Source organism: Phascolarctos cinereus, unplaced genomic scaffold (assembly GCF_003287225.1).
Source record: "Phascolarctos cinereus isolate Bilbo 61053 unplaced genomic scaffold, phaCin_HiC Scaffold_3;HRSCAF=262, whole genome shotgun sequence".
Classification (NCBI taxonomy): Eukaryota; Metazoa; Chordata; class Mammalia; order Diprotodontia; family Phascolarctidae; genus Phascolarctos; species Phascolarctos cinereus.
The window spans coordinates 51193900-51219246 of record NW_027555736.1 but is presented as its reverse complement, the minus strand read 5'-3'; the positions used below and the strand labels follow the sequence as shown (position 1 = coordinate 51219246).

Here is a 25347-nt window from a genome sequence, read left to right as displayed (position 1 = left end):
TTTCTTTTTCTTCTTTCTTTCTTTCTTTCTTTTTTCTTTTTTCTTTTTTTTTTTTTCTTTCTTTCTTCTTCTTCTCTCTCTCCTCCTTCCTTCCTTCTTCCTTCCTTCCTTCCTTCCTTCCTTCCTTCATTCCTTCCTTCCTTCCTTCCTTCCTTCCTTCCTTCCTTCCTTCCTTCCTTCCTTCCTTCCTTTCTCAGATCTTCCTGAGTCTAAAACCTGCTCTCAGGTCACTGTGCCGCACAATTATCTCTGCAAACCTTATTACCAAATGTTCCTGCTTTGGTGTATGAGGGGGATGGATGGAGAGGTGGGGAGAGGTCCTTAGAATTGCTGATAGCTATAAAACCGCTTCAAAATTTGCAAAATTTCTACACATTTGGGTCTCATTTGAGTCTCCAATAGCTCGATGAGGGAGGTGCTATCATCGTTCCCAACTTACAGATAAATACAAGAGTGGTGAAGGGGGGGGGGAGGCTTTAGGATAAGTGTGATTTTTGTAGTTAAGTATGTGGGCCAAGATTCAAACTAAGGTCTTTTGTGATTCCAAATCCAGCTCTCATCTATGCTTCTTGTGGTAGGAGGGCACTTTTGCTAAACTATAAACATTTGTTCTCTCCCAGTTTAGGAGTCTTGCTCTTTGTAGACCCAACCCCTAGTCGTTTATCAAAGGATACTGAGCTGGAGAGCTGGGTTAGGGCAGAAGGGAGTGGGGGGAAGGAGGGTGAAGAGAGGAGGGAGCAGGGAAGGGAACAGGAATGGAAACTTTGGGCAAATTTCTTCCCCAGAGGCAACTGAATGAAAACTAGCCAGGAATGATGACTCCCATAAGAGCAGCCCCAAGTCCAGCCCCAATCCTGCCGAGTGCAGCAGAGAGAGGATTTTCTTTCTTCTCAGGTTAATACCAGAAGAGAACAAAATAGCCTTCCACAGAGCTGGAGGCATTTTCTAAGATTCTGAACAAGACAATCTACTTATGTATTCTAGCTGAGCAGGCCAGGGTCTGAAAGACCGGGTCAGAGAATTAGAGGATGTAGTTGGGGGTGGGGAGGAGATAAGTCCCATTCTTTTCTGTTATCAGAGAACTTGGATCTTTCATAAGTAGTCTGTATCTCAGGGAATGCAAATCTCTAGTTACATTGAAATTCATAGGATGAATGAATGAATGAAAAAGCATTTATTAAGTGTTTATTAATATGCCAGGCACTGTATTAAGTGCTGGGGATGCAAATACAAAATTGAGATAGTCCCTGCCCTCCATAAATCTACATTTTATTTTATTGTAAATAGTATTTTGTTTTTTCTAATTACATGTAAAATAGTTCTCAACATTCATTTTTATAAGATTGTGAGTTCCAAAATTTTTCCCTCCCTCCCCTCCCCCTTCCCCAAGATGGCAAGCAATCTGATATAGGTTATACATGTACAGTCATGGAAACATATTTCCACATTAGTCACGTTGTGAAAGAAGAAATAGAATAAAAGGGAAAAGCCACCAAAAAAAAGTGAAAATAATAGACTTTGATCTGCATTCAGACTCCATAGTTCTTTCTCTGGATGTGGATAGAATTTTCTGTCATGGGTCTTTCAGAATTGTCTTGGGTCATTATATTGCTGAGAAGAGCTAAATCTATCATAGTTAATCATTTCATGATGTTGCTATTGCTGTGTACAATGTTCTCCTGGTTCTGCTCACTTCACTCAGCATCAGTTCATGTAAGTTTTTCCAGGTTTTTCTGAAATTCATCTGAGAAGCCTACATTGTAAAAAGAGGAGACCACATACGTGGGGAGTTTGTAGGCAGGGATGGTGTAATTTGGTGTAGGAAGTCATTGTGATGGTAAGGATCATAGTTTTAGAACTGATGGACCTTAGCACTCATCTGCTCCGATCTCATTTTACAAATGAGGAAACTGAGGTCCAGAGAAGTGAATCACTTGCTCAAGGTCACATATTTAACAAGAGATGATGGTAGGTAGATAGATAGATGATAGATGGATAGATGAATAAATGAATAGATGGAGAAATAGATGATGGATAGATAGGTGGGATGGATAGATAGATGATAGAGATATTCAGCTCCCCCAGCCTCAAGAACAAGCTTAGTGTCCCTCCTGGCTCCCAGCAAACCCAAGTCAAAAGGGTTTTGGGGAGGAGGCAGAATTCCCAGAACTGGTTAGGTAGTTCCTAGAGACCAGAAATCAGTGAGCCAATGTATTCATGAAAAGCCTTAAATGTGCATGATGAAATAAATAGGTGGATGGATAGATAGATAGATGATAGATGGATAATTAGGTAGATAGATAAATGGATAAATGGAGGCAGGGAGAGGGAGAACATTTAGTAAGTACTAATTTAGTTATTATATAGCAGATCCTGGGCTACAAATACAAGGAGCCAAGACAGCTTTAACTCAAAGTAGTCCACACTAAGTTTGGGAAGAGGAAAAGAAGTCCAGAGAGTCAATTTCTGAGTGACAAAGGTGGAATTTGAACCCAGGTCCTCAGGACTCAGAGCCAGTGAACTTTTCACCATAAGCTCTCCTTAACCTCCACAAGCAGAAGACAGTCTTTCAACCACAATCTGGGACTTTTGTCATTTCTCAGCTTCCCAGTCTTTGGAGAAGGTTTTGAAGGCCAAAACCCTGAACTCCTTCCCTTAACCCAAACAAAAACACAGACTATTATGTAGAGAAGCTTCTACATTATGACAATATACTAAATGATCCCATTCTCCCTCCCCCTTTTTTTAAGCGATGGCAGTCATCTGGTTAAACCCTGGGGCCAGTCCTGTGACCTTGTACTCAGAGCCTTCCATAACTTTTCTGTCCCAGGCTCATTCCCTTGAAGACTCATGTCCTTACTGTCAGGAGAAGGTCACTGAGCCTTAATCTTTCTGTTCCTTCCAATAGAAACGTGTGATAAAACAAATTGTTACAAAATGTACCCGTAGCACAGTCACCCAACAAACATTAAGCACCTGAGCCATACCAGGCACTGTCCGAGGTTCTGAGGTCATAAAGAAAGGCCAAAGGGGCTCACACTCTATCGAGGACAAGTAAACAATTAGGTACACATGACATTGATACTGAGTAAATGGAAGATAATCTCAGAAGGGGAGGCATTAGCAGATGGGGAAGGAACCAGGAAAAGCCTCTTTAGGAAGATGTCAGTTGAGCTGAGACTGAGAAAGCCTGACAAACCAAGTAGCCAAGTGAGGCAGGGAGAGCTTTGGAGTAGTGGGAACAAGCAGGGCAGAGGTGGCGGATGGAGTGTTGGAGCAAGGAGGCCTCCTGCACATACTGTGCCCCAGTGACACTGATGCTGTAACTGGACACTCCACCTCCTGACTCCAGGCATCTTCTCTGGCTGTCCCCCATGCCTGGAAGCCTCCTCCTCCTCCTCCCCTCCTATTCTCCCTGGCTTCCTGCAAGTCTCAGCTATAACCCCATCTTCTGTAAGAATCGTTGTGTCTTCCCTCTAAGACTACCCCCAATGTATCTAGTCTATATCTTGTTCACACACACTTGTTTGCCTGTTGTTTCTTCCATTAGACTCTGAATTTCTCATGGGCAGGGGACTGTTTTTTGTCCTTTATATCTCTAGCACTTAGCACAACGCCTGGCACACAATCGTTCACTGACTGACTGATTTTGAGACTCAAGCTCAAGAGAATGATTGGGGCTGGATATGTAGAACTATGAAGTTGACTTGCTATCTTTTTTTTTTCTCTTCTGTTGAGTTTTGTTTCCTCTTTCTGATGGTTCCTCCTATTGGTTTTAATTTTTACTTACAACTTCACTAATGTGAAAATATGTTTAATAGGAATGTAAATATATAGCCTATGTCAGATTGTGTGCCATTTTGGGGAGGGTGGTGGGGAGGAAGGGGGAGAAAAATTTTAAACTCAAAAGCATATGGAAGTGATTGTTGATAAATCCAAAAAAAAAAGAAAAAAAGAAAGAAAAGAAACTGAGAAAGAGTGATCATCCAGATAGGAGACCCAGGAGGATCATAAAAACCAAGAGAGGAGACAATATTCAGGAAAAGATGGTGAGTAACAGTGTCAAATATTGCAGAAGGGTCATGAAGGATGAGGATCCAGAAAGGAAAGATGAAAGGAAAGAAGGAAGGAAGGAAGGAAGGAAGGAAGGAAGGAAGGAAGGAAGGAAGGAAGGAAAGAAGGGAGGGAGGAAGAAAGGAAGGAGGGGAGGGAGGAAGGAAGGAAGGAAGGAAAGAAGGGAGGAAGGAAATAAGAAAGGAATGAGGGAAGGAAGGAAAAGAAGGAAGGAAGAGAGGGAGGAGGAAGGGAGGAAGGAAGGAAGGAAAGAAGGGAAGAAAGAAGGGAGGGAGGGAGGAAGGAAGGAAAGAAGAAAGGAAGGAAAAGAGGGAGGAAAGAAGGAAGGAGGGAAGGAAAGGAGAAAGGAAAGAAGAGAGAGAGGAAGGGAGGGAGGGAGGAAGGAAGGGAGGAAAGAAGGGAGGAGGGAGGAAGGAAAGAAAGAAGGAAGGGGGTATTTATTAAGCACCTATTATGTCAGGCACTGTGCTAAGTGATTTACAAATATTATCTCATTTGATCCTCACAATAGCTCTAAAAGGGGGCAGCTAGATGGAACAGTGGATAGAGCACTGGCCCTGGAATCAGGAGGACCTGAGTTCAAATGTGGCCTCAGACCAAACACTTGGCACTTACTAGCTGTGTGACCCTGGGCAAGTCCCTTGACTCCAATTGCCTAGAAAAAAAAATAATAACTCTGTGAGGTCGATGTTCTCGTTATTTCCATTTTATGCTTGAGGAAACTAAGGCAAACAGAAGTGAAGTATCTTGCCCAGGGTGTCTAGGGCTGGATTTGAACTCAGGTCTTCCTGACTCAGCAATTAAGAGATCATGGACAACTTGGTAGTGGAAAGAGATCTGGCTTTTGAGTCAAAGATTTTGAAGCCAGCTCCTACTATGTGACTTTGGGAAAGTCACTTAACCTCTGGCAGCCTCTGGCTCCTCATCTGTGAACATGAGGGGATGGGGTTAGCTGAGCAGTGGTCCCCACAACATCATAGCAGATCAACTCTGTTGCTGGAATAGACCTGGGAGACTACGTAGTTCAAACTCCTCATTCTAAAGATGAGAACTGAGGCTCTGAGAGGCTGTGGACTTACCCAAGGCCTGAGAGTGAGAAAGTTAGTGAGAGAGACAGGATTCAAACTCAGGTCCTGCAAGTTCAGATGCAAGAGTTACGCTGCTACACCTTCCTTCAGGGTCTGAAGTCTACAAACCTATAAGTAATGCAGCTTCCTGCATCTGTTGTCCTACCTTCTTAGAGACAGCTAGATGGTATAGCGGATAAAGAGTTGGACCTCGAGTAGGGAGGACTTGAGTTCATAATCCAGTCCAAGACATTTACTAGCTGTGTGACTTTGGGCAAGTCACTTGGCCTCTATCAGCCTCAGTTTTTTCAACTGTTAAATGGGGATAAGTAGAATAATATTTGTAGAGCACTTAACACATAGTGGGTGCTTCATAAACACCTGTTCTCTTCCCCCTTCCTCCAATCCTATAGGGCCTAGATAGCGAGACCGTGTCTTATTTCTCTCCATTCCCTCTGATTTGGGGGAAAGCCTCAGGAAGCTGTGGCCTCAGGAAGCGGGGCCCATAAACACCTCTTGCACGCAGTCTATTTCTCATCACGCAAGCTCACAGCTTCTCATGGATGCATTGACTCACTGATTCCTGGTCTCCAGGAGCTGCCTAACCAGTTCTGGGAATTCTGCCTCCTTCCCAGAACCCCTTTCCCTCAGGTTTGCTGTGAACCAGGACTGTCACAAGGCTTGTTCTTGAGGCTGGGGGAGCTGGAGGCAAAATAGAGAGTGTTCACAGAAGCCCTGCAGGGCGGTGGGACAAGGGGATCTCCACGGGCCCTCCTGGCTCGTACCAAGTGACATGGGATGGAGAACGTGGGCTATGATGCGATGTTTAAAAACAAACAGTAGTACAGGCACTCAGAAAATAGAGCATACTGGGACAGCAAATAATGACTTTTTTAAAAAGTATTTTTCTTTTGTCAAAATTTTTGTCAAAAATCAGAGTTTATGGCTTTATTTGGGCTTTTATTCCTCATTCCATTTATTTGATGCGATTGTTATTCTTAACAAAGAATTTTTTTTAAGCAGCTGGAGGAGGGAAGAGGGCTCAGGGGGAAAAAAGTGAAAAAAACCCCACCACTAAAAACCGAAACCCAGGAGCTGCTGTAGTAAGTAGGAGCCTGGAAGCTGTTTACACAAGACCCTTTTCTCCGCCTGTCTGTTCCTTGGCTCCAGCTGGTTTCTGCTGCCCTCTGGTAGAGTCCAGTGGGGCCCAGCCCAGCAGATTGAGATACTGACATCCTATCACCCTGCTCAGCTGGGTAGAACGAGAAGAAGCCTTCCAGCATCCATGGAAGATGCCCTGCCTGAACCAGAAGAGTGAGCTGGTCCTCGGGTGCAGACTGACTGAGGCTCCCTTCTCCCACACCTCCCCTCCCCCAATCCCCACCTGCCCTCCCTCCCCAGGCATTTAAAGATAAGGGAGCCAGATCTCTCTCCTGCATGGATTTGGGCTTGCAAGGAGATAGCGTTGCCCCACAGGAGATCCATCAGTAATCAGGTTTAAAGTTAGATCAGGCCATTTCTGAACTTGCTTGTTACCCCCTTCCGCAAATATTATTATTTTTTTAAACTCTGGTTGGTTTGGGGAACTAGACGGTAGCAAGGTAGTAAATTGATTTTTCCCGGATTTGTTCCCTGCTTCTCGGGGAGGTGGGGTGTTGGGGGGGGGGGGTGTAGGAACAGGAAATTGGAGTCTTAACACCCACCTCCTACCCACTTATTCCCACCTCCCTCCCCCAAGCCTAGGTGAATTCTGCCTGGCACAAAGTAAAAAAAAATGCCACCTCAAAAGTGACATGCTGGGCAGCTGACACGTTGAGCAGCTGACACCAGGGCTTTGTCCCCTCTGACCCTCAGCATGGGGAGCCCGTATGGTAATGAGGCTGAAACGTGACCCAGAGAACAAGGTACTGGGGGAAGGGGTGGGAAGCAGGGGCCGGCGGCCAGGCGTCACATTCTGCCTAGTTGCATCAAGACAGGGAAATCCAACCACATAGTTGCTGAGCTAAGCATTTTTTGGCCGCTTGGGGCTACTTGTCTGGGGGAGGGACTGCACATACATCCTCCTCCTTCGGACCCAGGCTGGCAGGGGGAGGAGGAGGAGGAGGAGGTTGGAACAGCCTGGGGGCTTTTTGTACTTCTGCAAAGAGGAGGCCCTTGTACTAACCCGGAGGAGTTTTCTTGGGATGGGGGTGGGGCAGGATGGACGGTTGGGAAGGTTACCAGACAGGGGCCTGTGACTCACTGATCCAAGTCTCTGACCAATCCAGAAGAGCTTGGGGGGAGGGACGAGGGAAGCCCACTGAACTCCAGGGGCTAGAGCTCACCGAATCCGACCCCTTCATTTTATAGATGGGGAAATTGAGGCTGAGAGAGGTGAAGTTAATTGTCCAAGGTCACACCAGTGGTAGTATTAACAAACATTTGTATAGCATCCACCGGGTGTAGTCGTTGGCACCAAGACTGAATGAAAAAGTAGCTTACCTTGGGGGGTTGTTAACCTTCTTTGTTTCTGTGGACTCCTCAGAAACACGTTTTTTATTTTTTTGCAAGGCAGTCGGGGTTAAGTGACTTGCCCAGGGTCACACAGCTAGTGAGTATCATGTGTCTGAGGCCATATTTGAACTCAGGTCCTCCTGACCCTAGGGCCGGTGCTCTATCCACTGGGCCACCTAGCTGCCCCTCCTAGAAACGTGTTTTAAAGTAAACAAATAGGCAGCTGGACTCATCAGAAAGATGAGTTCAAATCCAGCCTTAGACTCTTACTATCTGTATGACCCTCCCCATGTCACTTAATCTCCTGTTTGCCTCAATTTCTTCATCTGTTAAATGGGGATGTAATCCCAGTTCCAAAGCTGAATTGGTATGGGACTCTTTCCTCATTTGTGGAGATGAATGCCCTTCCCTTCTTTAGGGGTGAGGCAGAGTTGGTAAGAGTTCCTGGAAGGGCAGCAAATCTTAAAGCACTATGTAGACACTAGCTATTATTATTGAAGGAAATGCTACATTTTAATTAGAGGTTAGAAAATAAATATGAATCCCCCCCTCCATGTAAATTCATGGACCCTCTGATATCTATCCCTATATTCCTTGGAGGGGAGAGAGTGTCAATAGACTCCAAGCTAAGAACCCTTGCTTTAAACAGATACATAAATCATACTATTCATTACATTATAGTAAAATGTAAATACAATATTAAATAGATAAATAAATTCCAAATAGACTAGAATTGTAAGGAAAGGGTACTAACAACTTTGAGGCTCAGCAAAGGCTGCTATTAGCAGAGCCAGGAATCCCTAGGGCCTCATATTTGAGATCTCCTATGCTACCTGCCTCCTTTCTGATCCTCTCTGATCTCCCTCTCCCTTTCCACCCTTCGTGACAGCTAATAGTGGTGGTGAAGGTGAAGTGGGGGCAGACAGAACAATTTTTTGTGTGAGGTCTGTGACCAGGACAATCAAGCCTCACTCTTTCCAGGAAGTCTGGAAAGGGTTTAAGGAAGCATCTTCCAAGCCAGCCTCCTAAGAGTTAAAAAAAGAGGAGTAAAATGAAGAAAATCCTTTATCCCTACCTGGCACAAGAGATTACTCACCCAGAACAAAAAAGGTGACTATTTCTGAGTCTGACCTACATACTTATTTGCCTCTTTAACCTTTTATGATCACATATGATTATTATGTAGCATTTTTTCATACTCCAAGCTCTCCTTGCTCTAGGGTTGCTGGGTGAAGCATCTTGCTTCCCAAGGGTCCAGGGTTTCATTCTCTGGGAATTTTAACATCTCTGACCAAACTCTTCCCAAGCTGAACATCTTAACCAAGATGTAGTACAGTATCCAACAGACCTTGAAACCAAAGGTTAGCACCTTTTGGGAAGGGAGTGATGGTGGAGGGATGTAATAGGCATTGGCAACTATTATTATGCTTGGTTTTCTCTTTTAAAAATGCTTTATGGGTCTCGTTTTTTCAGCACAGTTATTTCTGGATATTATCCCCACCTAATCCATTGTTTACCCCCTTCCTGCACACAGAAATGAACTGTATCTTGTAACCAAGAAAAATAATTAAGCAAAACCAATGGGAACAGTGACCTTGTATGAAGATGTATGCAACATTTTGCACTTGTAGTACCCCACTTCTCTACTTAGGAAGGCTGTCTGCCTTCATTATCTGTTCTCTTGGAGCTTTTAAGAGTTGAGCTGTTGGGGTGTCCAGGTGGCTTAGTGGATAGAGCACCTGCCCTGGAATCAGGAGGACCTGAGTTCAAATCTGGCCTCAGACACATAACACTCACTAGCTGTGTGACCCTGGGCAAGTCACTTAACCCCATTGCCTAGCAAAGAAAAAAAAAGTTCAGCTGCCTTTTAGTGTTCTTTTCATTTACATTATTGGAATCCTTGCATACACTGCTCTCCTGGCTCTGCTTACTTCATTCAGCATCACTTAATAAAAGTCTTTTGATGTTTCTTTGGATTCTTAGGATCTGAGATTTGGAGCTGGATAGGACCTCAAAGGGCAATCCAGACCAACCCTGACACTGAGGTTCACAGAGATTAAAGGACTGGTCCAAGGACACACACACAGAGGCACAGTTTGAACCCAGGCCCTCTCAATCTGAATCCAATTTTCTCTCTTCATATTCATTATTTCTCATGGCATAATAATGCTCCATTATGATCACACAGCACAATTATGGCTTGGTTTGCATTGAGGCAAGCCTAATGGCTAGGTCGGGTCTAGTTGTTTTCCTGGGTTGTCTATTCTTTGGCTAATTTCAGAGTTTTTCCCACTTGGCAGATGTCCAGGCCATTGAGACCATGCAGAGCAAGTCTTGAAATGTACAGCTCTTCAGCTCCTGGTCACTGTGACCCCTTGGTTCTTAGGCTGGGAGGGCCATTGCTCCCAGGATCCAAATGGAGTTGGTGGCTAGGACTTTCAAAAATTAGGGAATGAGAAGATATTGGGAGATGATGCAGGGCTGGCATTTCCAGGGTCTTGCCCCTTTCTGTGGCCATATTGTTTTAAGATGACTTCTACAGACTGCTTCCCCTTGTAAATCCTCCCCAGCCCTCAAGGCCCCCTGCTCTGCACAAACATATTCTGGGAAGTCTTTTCCAACCAGCCTCAGCCTACAGGGAAGTGATGTCTTCATTCCTCCTAGGAATTACTAGAACTCCCAGACAGGCTTTTAGTGACTATCAGTCACGCAATGTTAGAGCTGGAAGGAAACTTGATTCTTAACTAAGATGACTCTTTATTTTACAGATGAGGAGACTGAGGCCCGGAGAAAATCACAGGTTTGGTTTTTTTTAAAGACTAGAAGGGCCCTTAGGATGGCCTGTAGGCCCCCCAGTCATTCTTCTCACGTCCCTAGAGAGGTGAAGGGACTTCTCTAAAGTCATAGATCTATTAGCAGACCTGGGATCATTCTTCCACGCCAGGCTCCATCCTTGCGCCTGACAACATTCGGTGCTTTTGTCTAGCACAGTGCATTGTATCACTGGTTATCTTTTGAAGAATCTTATCTTCTCAACTAGATGGAGCCCCTTCGAGCCAGAGATGGTATCTTATACTTTCTATCCACCACAGAGCACAGCTATTTTAACTAAGGCCAGGTAGGTGGGGTCTTTCAAAGCTTCTCTCAGGTGTGGGGAATGTTTCCTCCCTGAAATGGCCCTCAAGGTCAATGCCCTTTCTCCTGTGCCCCACTAGGCCTTCCTCCCTTTCCCCCCCACCCTGTGGCTGTGGCCCCCTTCTCCAGGGCCTGTTCGTGGGGGTTGAGAAGACAGGTACTTTGGGCCATGTCCAGGCACGTGTTTGGCCTCACACTCCCTAGAGGCAGGCTGCCCTATCTATCACCTGGCACAATTCAGCTGAATCCTGCCTAGACGATCAGTCCTCTGCTTTCCCTTACCCAGCCCACTTCCCCACCTCAACTAAATTTGCCCTGGACACAAGAATTCCTGGTTAAGGCTCTGCCTACAGAGCCCTGTGCATAGTAGGGCTCAGGAAATATCTGCTGGGTATAAGCGATCTTTTCCAGGGGCCCTTTCAAGCCAGCGGTGTTTCATTAGGCTTAAAAGTGGCTGGAAAGCCAGATGCCGGGTCTTATGTGTCTGGGAAAGCCAGCATCCCAGGGGAGTTCCCTGGGAGGCTCTATTGTGCAGGGAGCTCTGGGCACTGTGCCTCCAGATGCAGGGCTCGGAACTAGCTTTGTGAGTGGGTGGGGGAAGATGCTTGTTGTGCCGTGCTGGGGAGGGCAGGCAAACCAGGATGGATCACCTTTAGGACCCCACGGATTCCTTGGCAGCTTGCCCTAACTTGGGGTTGGGCCCAACTCTTGGTACAGACCGTTCTGAGGCTGGGCTGGGACACAAACAAACAGAGGCCGCCTGGCTGGGGAATGAGGTTTGCAGCTCGGCCTGCCTCCCACCCAGCCGCCAGTGGCACAAACATCCTCCCAGGCTGATGTGGCTGGCTGGCCTTCCCTCCTCTGGTTGGCCCAAGCGTTGGGGCCAGGCAGCTGCTTCGCCCTGCCCCGATCCTGGGCCGGGAGTGGCAGGCATCAGCCCTTCTGTGCCTGGGAGAAGCCCGTAGAAAACACCCGGTTCTTTGGCCATCTTGGCAGCACCCTGAAGCACGGGAAGCTAGAACAATCCAGGAGCCTTTGGAGTGAGAACAGAGAAGGAGGGATAAGGATGAGAGGAGGATTTTCTTGGCTTAGAAATGATAACATAGAGGCAGAGAAAGGTCACGGGTGAAGCACTGTTCTGAGATTTCTAAGAAAGAGGCCTGCTGTCTTCCAAACTCTTCTTCCAGAGACCCCTTCGGTTCTAGGGGATGGGGACGGTAGGACATCCTCCAGGGCTCTACTGGGGCTGAGAACCTATGAAAGCAGCTCCCAGCCCTTTCCCAGCAGGAGTTTCACTCAGCGTAATCTATCTCGTGATTCTAATTTGAATCCACAGTCTCCAACTTTGCAAACACCTACCTGGTAACCCAGATGTCTTTGGATAAGGGGTCACAGAATCATAGGGTATTAGATCAGGAGAGCCATAGGTTTATATTAGAGCAGCAAGGGAGGGACCTTAGAGGCAACCTTACCTGTCTGAGCCCCCTCATTTTACAGGTCAGAAAACGGAGTCTCAGAGTGAGGGAGTGACTTCCTCAAGCTGGTAACTATATAGACTGAGTATCTCTATGTGTCTGGGAAAGCCTGGAGGTTCTTAGACCTTTTTTTTTTTTTTTGGTCATGGATCTGTTTGGCTGTCTCTTGAAACCTATGGACCCCTTCTCAGAATCATGTTTTTAAATGCATAAGATAAAATTAAGAGGATTTAAAAGAAAACCAATTATGTTGAAGTGCAATGATCAAAGTACTTGTGCAAAACAAGTTTACAGACCCCAGATGAAGAATTCCTGCTCTAGCCTAAATCCCTCATTTTACTGATGAGGAAATGAGGCACTAGCACTTTTCTTCCCCCTTATCATAGAAACATTATAGATGATTTTCAGGGTTCTTAGGCAGCGTGGTATAGTAGAAAGAGAGGTGCTTTTATTGAAAGAAGAGACCTGGGTTTGAATCAACCTCTTGGACCAGTCACTTGATTTCTCTGAAGCTCAGTCTTCTCATTTGTAAAATGGGTATAAAAATGCTAGTACCTTCCCTCTAAGGATTCTTTCTTTTTTTATCCATACAGAGCTGTTTTCATGCAGTCTCCCTCATTGGACTATGAGTTCTTTCAGAGCAGAGATTGTCTTTTGAATTTCTTTATGCATCCATGAATTTGCATAATGCCTGGCCCATAGCCTGAGCTTAATAACAGCTTATTGACTAATCACCTCAGTACCCAACCTGAAAGGCTGTCCTGAGGCCCACATGAGATAACGTGTTAAGAGCTACATTGGCTTCAACACCAGCTAGTACTAAAAGTCTATTTTGCCCATAATATTAAAATATAATATAGTGTAATATATTATAGTATAGTATAATATGACTGATTATTAATGTGTTAGGAGCCAACAAATCTTTAATTTCATTATAACACAGAAGCTTCCTCTACCAATGGTTTGTCTTATTACCCTCTTTGTAACTTATGGTTTCAGAGTTGCCTGAGGGCATTGAGAGTTTAGGTGACTTGTGCAGGGTCACACAGCCACTAAGTGTCAGGCAGGATTTGAACACAGGACTTCCTGACTCTAAGTTCAGCTCTTTATCTCCTATACCTCACTACCTCAGAAAAGGTATACAGTCAGTAGGGTAGCCTTTGATCTTTGCTCTTGGAGATACCATTGGAGTAATGAGAGAAGGGCCCTGCCTCAGATCTACTATTTTTTCCCCCTTTTTGGTGGAAGCTATCAAGCTTAAGTGACTTGCCCAGGGTCATACAGCTAGTAAATGTCTGAGGCGGGATTTGAAGTCAAGTCCTCCTGACTCCAGGGCCGGTGCTCTATCCATTGCACCACCTACCTGTCCCTGTTCTACTGTGTTCTGCTATGTCCCAGGATTGAATCTGTGCATTTCTCGTTATGCCCAGGGATGGAAGTATCTTAAGTGACTTAACATTGTACCATGCTGTTTTGCAATTTAATATTAACTTAAAACCCGTCAACTCTTTTATGTTTCACAAGAATCCTCTCATTCTGGTGCTCCAGGCATCATTATTCCCAATTTACAAATAAGAAAAGAGAGGGTAACTAATTGGCCCTAGATCACACAGCTGGAAAGCATCAGAGACAGAATTTGAACCCGAGTCCCCAAGCTCTGTATTCTCTCCATTAAGGGACTCCATGCTGCCTGCCCAGGTCTCAGTTATCTCTGTGTGTGTATGTATACACACTATTATATCTATGTATATATATAATGTAGTATGTAATATATAATATATATGTATGTGTGTGCATTTTATGTGTGCATATATGTGTACTTATATACACATACTGTATGTATAAATGTGTATATACACAATATTATATATGTATATATAATATAGTACATATACTGTAAGTATATATCTATGTGTATACACGTATATTTTTATGTGTGTATATGCATCTATATATGCTTATATATACATACTATAGTATATATACTATACATACTATATGTACATATGTGTGTGCATACTATATTATATATGTATATATAATACAGTATATAGTATATATGTATATGTGTTTATATATTTTTATATGTGTACATATGTGTATGTACACTTATATGCACATGTAATATATGCTACTTAGTATATGTGTTTCTTAGTATATATACTATATATGCTGTATATATGTGTGTGTGTGTGTGTGTGTGTGTGTATATACACACACACACACACACACACACTCATACACACAGACATACACACAAAGTATCTTCCTAGTAGCCTGTAAACCCCTGAAAGGCAGGAACAGTTCTGTTTTTCTCATCTTATCTCTAGCACTTAGCACAAAGCCTTGCACATAGCAGGCCCTTAATAAATATTAGCTGAATTGAAATTGAATCAATTAAAGCACTATAGGTCTATGTTCACAATATCTGAAGTTCAGTTGTTTTAGGGCAAATGAGATGGAGGCTGAGCTATTAGGGAAGGGGACTCGTTTCTGCAGATACAACTTACCAAAGGGTCATTTCTCCCCTCTGGCACCAAGGGAACCTGTTTGTTAGCAGAGAAGGTTTCCCAGGAAATCTTTGTCTCCAGGAGGCTTAAGCAGAGTATGTAGTAAGCTGAAGGGGTAGGGGGTGCAGGAAGAGGCTTGTCCTGGGACTGCTCCTGGCTCTGGAGACCAGGAGCTGGGGGCCTCAGGACCCTGACTCCTCAACCATTTCAGCCCAGAAGACTGTCACAGCTTTGGTGTTGAGGGACAGGCTCTAGGAGATCTGGGCTTTAGCCCAAATTATTAGCCCTGTGACTGTGGATTACGTCACTTATCTGAGGCTGTCATCTGTAAAAATGTAGATAATATTATCTCCCCTGCCTGCCTCCCAGGATTTCTGTAAGAAATAAAAGAGGTAAGGTATGTAAAAAGAGTTTGAAGACTTTGAACGACCGTACAGGAAACTTATTCTAAGCTCTTGGGCTTTTAGCTAATCACGCCCTCACTTAAGCTCCCTCCGCTGCCAACACTGAGGTCTAGTTCTTGAATCTTAACAAATCAAGTCTGCCCTTGCTTTTGGAAAAGATGTGGTGTTGCCCTATTCTCCTCTGCCTCCCCTCACTATTCTTGGAAGCTTCCAACCAAACATCCCTCGCTGGCCCCTACTTCCCAATACGTGTTGCCTCTCCCTTGCAGGCAGGTCTTTGTGTTTGTATCTGAATCTCCACCATTCAGCACAGTCCTTGGCACATAGTAAGCTCTTGCCTAATGCTATTTTTTCCCCTTCCTTCTTCATAGACTCAGATCTGGAAGGGATCTCAGGACCAACCTTGGCCAACCCCTTCATCTTCCCTAGTGAAGTTGTAATTTAATTGTAGTTCACATTTATAGAAGATTCTTGACATCTTTCCCTCCCTTGATCTCCATAACAACCTTATAAGGTTGGTGCTATTATTATCCTCATTTTAAAGATGAAGCAATTGAGTCTCACATATGTTAAGTGACTTGCTTAGGACCACACACCTAATGAGTGTCTGAGGCAACAGCTGACCTCCTGTTTTCCTGACTCCAAGTCCAAAGCTTTGTGCATTATAACATACGCCCTCACGAGGCTCACACGCCTCTAGTCTTAGCACATGGTCCTGAAGAGTGGCTGTAAATGAAAACAGCCAACCAGGGGACAGGGCTTTCTGCACTTAACCAGGCTGGTCCAAGAGGCAGAGAGAGTCCATTGCTGGCCTGTACTCCAAGCCTTTCAAGTTTGGGAGGCTCTGCCGGAAATTATACCCCACTTGCATAGCCCTAGAGCATTCAGGGTTGCCTCTATCCCATGGGGAAGGACTGAAATAGACTTGTTTGTGATGGCATTTCACAGAACTGATATAGGAACCTATCATTTATAATATTGTTTCCTCTGGAAAATGTATTCCAAATTCTAAAAAACTGATAGTAAAAGTTAAAAAAAAACCTTTTAATGATAATAGCTATCACTTTAGGTTTTGCAAAGCACTTTGCAAATATCAGTTTATCCGCACAAGCACCGTGGGAACCAAGTGCTGTTATTATCCCCATTTTACAGATGAGGAAACTAAGGCAGACTGGAGTGAGCAATCAGGATCACGCAGCTAGTAGGAGTCTGAGGCTGGATTTATATAAACAGGCACTTGAAGAAACGGGCCCACTCCCAATCTACTCATGCATGGGGCTCTAAAAGTAACAGCTTGGCTACATTTTGGTTTAAAAAGGCTTTTATTTGCACCAAGTAAAACAGAGGCTCTTGTGGGATGGTCTGAGAATCTAACCATTATCTATAACATTGTTTCTATGGCAAAAAATGATCCTGCAGTAGTCTGCTTGCCAACAAGTGAATATTCATGGAGCCAAGAGGCTCTTTCAGGTGTCTATTGAACCAAGGAATGTGCCCCAAACTGGGTGTGCCCATGGGGTTGCTGCCTTGGCTTTCAGAACTGCCCTACATGGAGATCTTCGTGGGAAGGGAGGTTGTGAAGCTTCCAACGGGGAGATGCCAAGGTGCTGGGCAGGGGAGCAGGCTTGCTTGGGCTTATCTAACCATGGACGGGGGTGCAAGGTGACTCTGCAGACACACATTGATCAGTCAGAACATGGTTCCGCAAGAATCAAGCATTAAAATATAGGTCAATGGCAAGGCTTGGCCAATCACAACAAGGGACTCCTGTTACACCTGTGCCCTGAGGTGCTAGCCATCCCAGGATACAAAGCAGAACCGAGAACACTGTGATTCCAAGCTTCAAGAGGTGAAATCTCACTCCCTGCTTAGGAGGGCTCCTGGACTTGACGCATTTAGGACATACCCAATTAGGAAGACTTCTGTGATGGCCACTTCCCCCAAACTTGATGCCACAGTCTGGTCAGAAAATCAGGATGTTGGCACATGGCAAGAAGTCGTCCTCAGACCCCCAGAGGATCCTATCTCCTATTACCCACAAAGTCAGATCAGCTATGTGGGTTTTTAAGCTGTGTGATTGCAAATCTGAAAATACCAGTTGGAGAGTGTGCCTGCCCACCATAATGAGTTTCTTCCCCTGAAAAAAAAATGTCTTTCCCTTCCTTAATTCAAGAGTTTAACAAACATTGATTAAACACCTACTATGTACAAGACACTTGTGTGAGCCATTAGGGATAGAAAGACAAATTTGGTAAGACAGTTCTTGCCCTCAAGGGCCTTATATTCTACTGGGGTTTACAAGCTGTATGCCTAAAGGTAAACGCAGATGATACTCCAAAGGATTTCAAGAGCAGAAAGTGCAAGCAAATGAATCGGGGAATCTGGAAGGGTCCCACATCGGAGGGGCAGCCTGAACTGGGCCAAGAAGGAAGCTGGGGATTTGATGAGGTTATGAGGCAGCCTTGGCTGGAGATTGAATAAAGAAGACACGTTTGACTGGAACAGAGTGCACGGAGGGAAGTCTAAGATAAGACTGCAAAGGTGGTGGGAGCCTCCCTCCCTCTCTCACCATCTCCAGTTGCTGGCCTGAGTCACATTACAAGTTTCCTCTTTCAGAATAGAAGGCCAGACCTATTGGGACCAGTTTGGTCATCCATGCCATAGAGGATGATAATGGCTGACATTTGTACTGCGTTTTCAACTCACCGATGGGCTTTTTGAACTTAACAAACCTATGAGCTGAGAACTGTCAGTATTATTGTCTCCATTTTGCAGATGATGAAATTGAGGCCCAGCAAGGCGAAGTGGCTTGACCTATGGTCTCACAGGTAGTAAATGTTGTATGGTAGGATTTGAACCCAGAGCTTTCTTACAAGTTCAGTATTTTTTCCACTACAAAGATAGTGTGTTACCAGGGTAAATGTATACCAATACATCTGCAATTTTTAGGTAAGCTCCATGAGGGCAGGCATTGTAGTTGGTCTTGATTTTGTATCCCCCTCAGTGTCTAATAACAGTGGGTGCTTATCAATAAATGATGACTGAAGAAGGAAGGAAGAAAGGAATAGAATGTTCCTGGGGTTGAATGAATGAATGAAAGAAGGAAGGAGCAGAGTGTTCCAGGGGTTCAATGAATGATGAAGGAAGGAAGGAAGGAAGGAGTAGAGTGTTCCTGGGGTTGAATGAATGAATGATGAGGGAAGGAAGGAGGGAAGAAAGGAAGGAAGGAAGGAAGAAAGGAAGGAAGGAAGGAAGGAGGGAAGGAGGGAAGGAAAGGAAGGAAGGAAGGAAGGAAGGAAGGAAGGAAGGAAGGAAGGAAGGAAGGAGCAGTGTTCCTGGGGTTGAATGAATGATGAATGAATGAAGGAAGGAGTAGAGTGTTCCTGGGGTTGAATGAATGAATGATGAGGGAAGGAAGGAGGGAAGAAAGGAAGGAAGGAAGGAAGAAAGGAAGGAAGGAAGGAAGGAGGGAAGGAGGGAAGGAAGGAAGGAAGGAAGGAAGGAAGGAAGGAAGGAAGGAAGGAAGGAAGGAAGGAGCAGTGTTCCTGGGGTTGAATGAATGATGAATGAATGAAGGAAGGAGTAGAGTGTTCCTGGGGTTGAATGAATGAATGATGAGGGAAGGAAGGAGGGAAGAAAGGAAGGAAGGAAGGAAGAAAGGAAGGAGCAGAGTGTTCCTGGGGTTGAATGAATGAATGTTGAGGGAAGGAAGGAGGGAAGAAAGGAAGGAAGGAAGGAAGAAAGGAAGGAGCAGAGTGTTCCTGGGGTTGAATGAATGATGAAGGAAGGAAGGAAGAAAGGAATAGAGTGTTCCTGGGATTGAATGAATGATGAATGAAGGAAGGAAGGAAGAGAGTGTTCCTGGAGTCTTGAAAGGCTGCTATTAAAAAGTTGGGTGTGGGTGCATGTTCTAGGCACTCTTTCCCACAAGGAATAAACAGAAGTCCCTGCTTACCTTTTTGTTTCTTCCATGGAAGGAGAGGGGCTGGTCAATGGAACCACAGAGCCATGGGGCAAACAGCACGTCTCAGAGAACCAGGGCCTGGGCTCTGACCCAGCACCTCCAGCTCCAGGTAGCTTTCTCACGAGGTGGCTTTGAATTTAGGCCCCACCTTGAAAACCAGAGAGTCTTGAGTGGGGTTGGTGTGCCATGGGCCCTCCCTCTAGTGCGCTCCCTCAAACTGCTCATCAGCCTCATCCCTTTTCTCATCTTTTCTTTCTTTCTGTGCTGGAGTGTCTGCTCTGAATCCAGTTTTTTTTTTTCCTCCAGGGGTCCCTGAAGTGCTTGAGCACAGCAGGCAAAGGCCTGACTGTCTTCTTGAAGATGGTCAAGCCCTTCTGTTTGGAGGTCAGCTAGAGAAACTGGCAAAGCAGCTGTCAATCCAGAAAATCCAGGGGAACTGAGGTAGGGAGGTCTCCACAATTCAGCATAAAAGCAGCTGGTGAGTGGAGAGGGAGCTGGAAGGAAAGCACTGTGTCTGATGCTGGGCATGTGACCGTGGGCAGTGGTCAAAGCCTAAAACTTCCCTGGAGGAAGCCACCTCCTCAGTTAGTGCCCCCTCCTTTACTCTGAGAAAATGACTTTGTATGAACCTCATAGAGGCCACATGGTATAAGGGGATAGTGTGCTAGCCTCACAGTCAGGAAGACCTGGGTTCTCGACCTGACCTCTGATCTGACTGTGTGACCTCGCCCAAGTCCCTTTACCCCTCAGTGCCTACTTTAAATGACTCTTAAGTGGCAAAGTTTGCCTCCTCTTCCTTGGTAGGGGAAGGTTTCCTCTTTTGGAGTGTTCTGATTCCTCAGTGCCTGGTGCACAGTAGGTACTTAATAAATGTTTATGAATGAATATATCTGAAAGTGGGCATTTGTGGGCACTCCCTGCCGGGCCTGTGGTGAGGAAACCTTGAGCAGTCCCCTCGTAGTGGGAGTTATTTATTTGGATGGCCTGGTTCACTTTTCCTATTTATGGGCTTGACTCTCTGCCCAAAGCTGAGCCAGCAAATCTGGGCCCTTTGGTGACTGCCCCTGTGATTCTGACCGCCAGCGCCTGAAGAGAGCTCCCCATTGTTCTAGTTCTGCCCGGCTGTGGCCAGCACTAGGACCCAGGGGCTGAGCGAACGCCTGGGCTCTCCGTACGTACACTGTGTTCTCTCCCTAGCCACAGGAAACCCTAAAGAGAACTGAACACGGGTCTTTGTTGGGCGTGTTCTGATCTCAGGCTTTTCATTCCCCTTCCTAACCTCAGCCCCCACTTGTCTCTCGCATCCTGTGTAACCTGGCCTGCCCCAGGACCTGGGCAAACCATCAGCTGAGGAACAGATGGCTTGCTGGCTTTCTGAATAAGACTCATATTTTGCTAACCTCAGTTTCCTAATTCAGCCTCTTGTGATGGAAACTTTTTTTAAAAACAGTACTGAAGACTGGGGAGCAAAGGTAAATTTCAGTCTGGCCCAGGAGACAGGGGAAACAGCTGATGGCCCTGCCCTTCCTCCTCCTCCTCCTCCTCTTCCTCCTCTTCCTCTCTGATGTCTCATCCTCATCTGGGATGTCACAGGCCTCCTCTGCCTGCTGTTGGGGACATCAGGAGACGCTGGAAGCTCCTGCCAAGTGTGGTTCAGTTTTTGTTTCCAGGAATGCTGGGATATGCTGTCCCACCAAGCTATTTTTAAGCATGAAAAAAAAAACCCACCCCAACTACCCCAGGACAAAAACAAAATGGGACACCACACTGTCCAGTGTGCAGTCGACATGAACTTTTCACATCTCCTCTCCCTCCGAGGCGGCTCACGTGTGGCTTGGTGGTCCCCCCTACTCCCTGCCCGGACCTGCCCAGGGCTGGGTGATCTGCGACCTTGTTTTGCTGGATGCAAGGAGCAAGTGTGGGCTCTGATGCCGCTCAGAGGGGCTGGACCAGGACCACGTCCTCATGGCGTGGCTTCTTCCAGCTTCCTCACAACACATCGCAGCCTGAGCACACCCATGAAATCCGGCCCCTGCATAAACAGGCCAGGTACCTGGCTGCAGGCAGAGGGAGTGAACCTGTGGGGGAAAGTGAAACTCTGGTGAAAGTAAATGTGAGAAACCAAATCAATTCGGAGCCAAAAACATTCTAATTGCAGTCCTGCAAGATCCAGGGAGATTTCTGAAGAGCCACCTTTCCCCCACTTCAACTTAAAGAACTTCTCATTTAATTTTCTATTTTAAAAACATGTTTACAAAGGTATTTTGGGGGGATATTTATTGGGAAGATATAGTAAGGCTAATATGATAACTTTACCCCAACACGTGTGGCCACTGTCTCCCTTATAACTGCCTCATTCCCTGGAACAGTGGTCTCAGATTTAACTCACTTTCTACCTAATAATCCTCCACCAAGTTTACTTCCAATTTTGGTGTGACTGATGGATGGATAAGTCTACATCTCTGCTACTTTTGGGCTGGGGTAAACAGAACCTTGCATTTTATTTTTTTTAATTAATTAATTTATTTTTAGTTTTCAACACTTCCATAAGCTTTTTTTCTCTTTTCTTTCTTTTTTTTTTAAAGGCAATTGGGGTTAAGTGACTAGCCCAGGGTCACACAGCTAATAAGTATGAAGTGTTTTGGTCTGAGGTCAGAGTCAGGTCCTCCTGACTTCAGGGCCGGTGCTCTATCCGCTGTGCCACCTTGCTGCCCCCATAAGCTTTCGAGCTTTAAATTTTCTCCCCCTCCCGGCCTTCCCCCCTCCCCAAGATGGCGAGCAATCTGCTATGGGCTGTACATATACATTCTTATTAAACACATTTTCACATTCATCATGTTGTAAAGAAGAATTAGAATGAATGAGAGGAACCTGAAGAAAGAAGAAACAAAACAAAACAAAAAAGAGAGAGTGAACAGTATGCTTCGATTTGCATTCAAGCTCCATAGTTCTTTCTCTGGAGGTGGATGGCATTTTCCATCATGAGTCTTTTGGCATTGTCTTAGATCATTGTATTGCTGAGAAGAGCTAAGTCTATCAAAGTCAGTCATCACACAATGTGGCTCTTATTGTGTACAATGTTCTGGTTCTGCTCTCTTCACTCAGCATCAGTTCATAGGAAGCTTTCCAGGTTTTTCTGAAATCCTCCTGCCCCTCATTTCTTATAGCACAATAGTATTCCGTTACATTCATATACCACAACTGGTTCAGCCATTCCCCAGCTGATGGGCATCCCCTCACTTTCCAGTTCTTGGCCACTACAAAAAGAGCTGCTGTAAATATTTTTGTGCATGTGGGTCTTTCCCCCATTTTTATGATCTCTTTGGGATACAGCCCTAGAAGTGGTATTGGAAGTCAGGGGAAGTCAGGATTAGATCCCAGCTCTGCTATGAAGTCCTCGTGTGACTTTGGAGAAGTCACTGGCCCTCTCTGACCTTCAGTTTCTTCGATGGTCTTTCAGCTCCCTTCTAGCACCGATGCTTCATGGTCCTTTTTTGTTATCCCCTTCCATACTACTCCTATCTCTAGCACACCCTTTCCTCAGCCCATTTGCTGGTACGTTTTGGAGGCTTCTCCACATATGGTAATGCAACCAGTGCTGCACCACCAGATTAACATTCATTCATGCATTTATTAAGTACCTACTGTGTGCCAGGCACTGTACTAGGTGCTAGGGCTACAAAGACAAATGATCCTTGTCTTCAAGGAACTTCCATTCCATTGGCAGAAGGAACAACATATACATGTTGTTGAGTTGTTTTCAGTGGTGTCCAACTCTTTGTGAGCCCATTTGGGGTTTTCTTGGCAAAGATACTGCAGAAGTTTGCCATTTCCTTCTTAAGCTCATAAGTGACTTGCCCAGGGACACACAGCTGGTGAGTGTTTGAGGCTAGATTTGAACTCAAGGAGATGAGTCTTCCTAACTCCAGGCCAGGTGCTCTATCCACTTCACCACCTAGCTGCCCAATACACACACACACACACACACACACACACACACACACAAAGATGCAAGAACAGGCACTCGTGTGTGTATGCATACACATATATGTGTGTGTATGTATGCAGTATATATTAAATATGATGCAAAACATCTATTCATCCAATACCTTTATACAAATATATAAATGTTATCTATAAATGTTACATAACTGTTAGACATAAATATCATATAAATATTATCTATTGTTCTCATGCTGACAATGTCAGGCTCTGGAACCTGCAGAGCCTCCTAAATGAGACATGTAATCTCTCTGAAAAGTTGTTCCTAACCTTTCAACAGGGGAAACGAGGTGAGTGAAGAATGCCCATTTTCCAGATGATAATGTGCAGTTAGACGGACAAACAAACCATGAGAACTTATAGCCTGGACAGATGGTGCCAGGTGACACTTCATTCACTCACTCACTCATTCATTAATCCATTCACTCATTCATTCATTTGCTCATTTTTGGTTTGGGATTTAAGATTTCAGTGGCACAAAAGACCACCAGTGAGGAGAGCAGGGGTGAAGAGCTCCAAGTCTTCTTCAGCTTAAGGTTTTAGACAGTTGTCTGGGGCACTGAGGGGATAAGTGTTTTGCTTAATTAAGGTCAGCCAGTATTTGTCACAAAGGGGACTTGAGCTCAAGTCTTCCCATAGATAAATAAAAACTCCTTAAAGGTCAGGTATGGTTTGTTCCTCTTGTATTTGTATCTCTGGTGCCTGGTACCTTGCCTGGCTAATAGCAGGTGCTTAACGAGTGGCTGTTGATTGACAGATTGACTCCTGATTCTAATGCTTTGTCTTTTAATAATGATGATGATAATTAATAATAATTAATAATTATAGTAATAGTAATAGTGCTGGGCTTGGAATCAGGGAAACTCATCTGAGTTTCAAATCCAGTCTCAGACACTTAATAGCTGTGTCACCCTGGGCAAGTCACTTAACTTGTTTGCCTCAGTTTCCTCATCTGGAAAATGAGCTGGAGAAGGAAATGGCAAACCGCTCCAGTATCTTTGCCAAGAAGACCCCAAATAGGGTCATGAAGAGTCAGACACAGCTGAGAATGACTGAACAACACCACCACAAACTTTTATAGCGCTTACCATGTGCCAGGTACTGTACTAAGCACTTTTACAATTATGATGTCTTAGGAAATAATAGTTCACAGTCATATAGTGCTTTGCAATCTACCGGATGTTCTGAGGTGGGTAATACCAATATTATTGTTTCTATTTCCTAGAAAGGAAATTGAGCAAACCTGAGAGGACTGAACTGACTTGGTAGCTACAAGATTCTCAGGACTGTGACGCAGTCCCAGGTCTTCTGAAACCACTATCATGTCTCTCCAAGTGGGTTAGCTGGCACATTTTCATTTGAAATATTGTACTATGTTATAGAAATGTTTGCTTTATTCCAAAAATTAAAAATAAAATACAAAGAAATGATTAGTCTAACAGTGGTGAACTTGGTGGCTTTTTTTCCCGTCTTTTTTTTTTTTTTGGCTAGGCAATGGGGTTAAGTGACTTGCCCAGGGTCACACAGCTAGTAAGTGTTATGTGTCAGAGGCTGGATTTGAACTCAGGTCCTCCTGAATCCAGGGCTGGTGCTCTATCCACTGTGCCACCTAGCTGCCCCATCCCCTGTTTTTTAATGAATAAAACTCACTTTTGGCTGTGGAGATGACAGGGTCAAATGAGACTCCAAAAGCCCAGGAGAAAGATAAAGTAGAGACCCAGTTTCTCAAGTCTTTTACAGGATGTAAGTGGTGATAGATTTTTCTCCAATTTCCCTACATGTCCAAGGGGGGATACTTTACTCAGTATGTCCTGACCAGAGATTAACCAGAGGGGGCTTTGTGCTTCCTGGAAGAAAAGGACAGTATTCTTCTTGCTGCCCTCTCCTTAGCTGGCCTTTCTTAGGGCTCCAGGACTGAATGCCCCAACTGTGTTTCAAGATGGGATGGGAAGATAGAACAGCTTCTCTCTGGCTTGCCGATCACTGGCAGCCCGAGGCTGAAGTACCGCCATCTTCAGCAGCTCCATGTTGTAAGGGTGAGGGCTGTGGTGAGCTTGTTTTCCTTTTCATTAACTGAAGGGTTTTTAGGAATCCCACCTCCCTCCCTAAGAGTTTAAAGGATTTAAAAAGAAGCAAAAGGCCTCTTAAGGCACGAAAGCCAAGTCATTAGCTAGGAAGGGGAAAGGCCTCTATGTTTTCTTCTAACATTTTTGTGTCTATTGG

The 25347-nt window shown here is 44.9% G+C and overlaps 2 long non-coding RNA genes across 3 annotated transcripts; one reads left to right on the top strand and one right to left on the bottom strand.

Moving 5' to 3' along the window:
- The first annotated feature begins 6968 nt into the window (after window positions 1-6968).
- LOC110203663 (uncharacterized) lies at window positions 6969-24563 on the top strand. Of its 2 annotated transcripts, none has more exons than XR_002323036.2 (3): window positions 6969-7045; window positions 19429-19563; window positions 24350-24563. It is a non-coding gene; the product is annotated as an uncharacterized LOC110203663 (long non-coding RNA). The 2 variants fall into 2 exon arrangements; XR_002323037.2 differs by lacking the exon at window positions 6969-7045 and adding an exon at window positions 18731-19231.
- LOC144456258 (uncharacterized) lies at window positions 9054-19195 on the bottom strand. Its single transcript, XR_013485183.1, has 2 exons — window positions 19114-19195; window positions 9054-11802 (listed from the first exon to the last, which is right to left on the bottom strand). It is a non-coding gene; the product is annotated as an uncharacterized LOC144456258 (long non-coding RNA).
- Window positions 24564-25347: the final 784 nt, after the last annotated feature.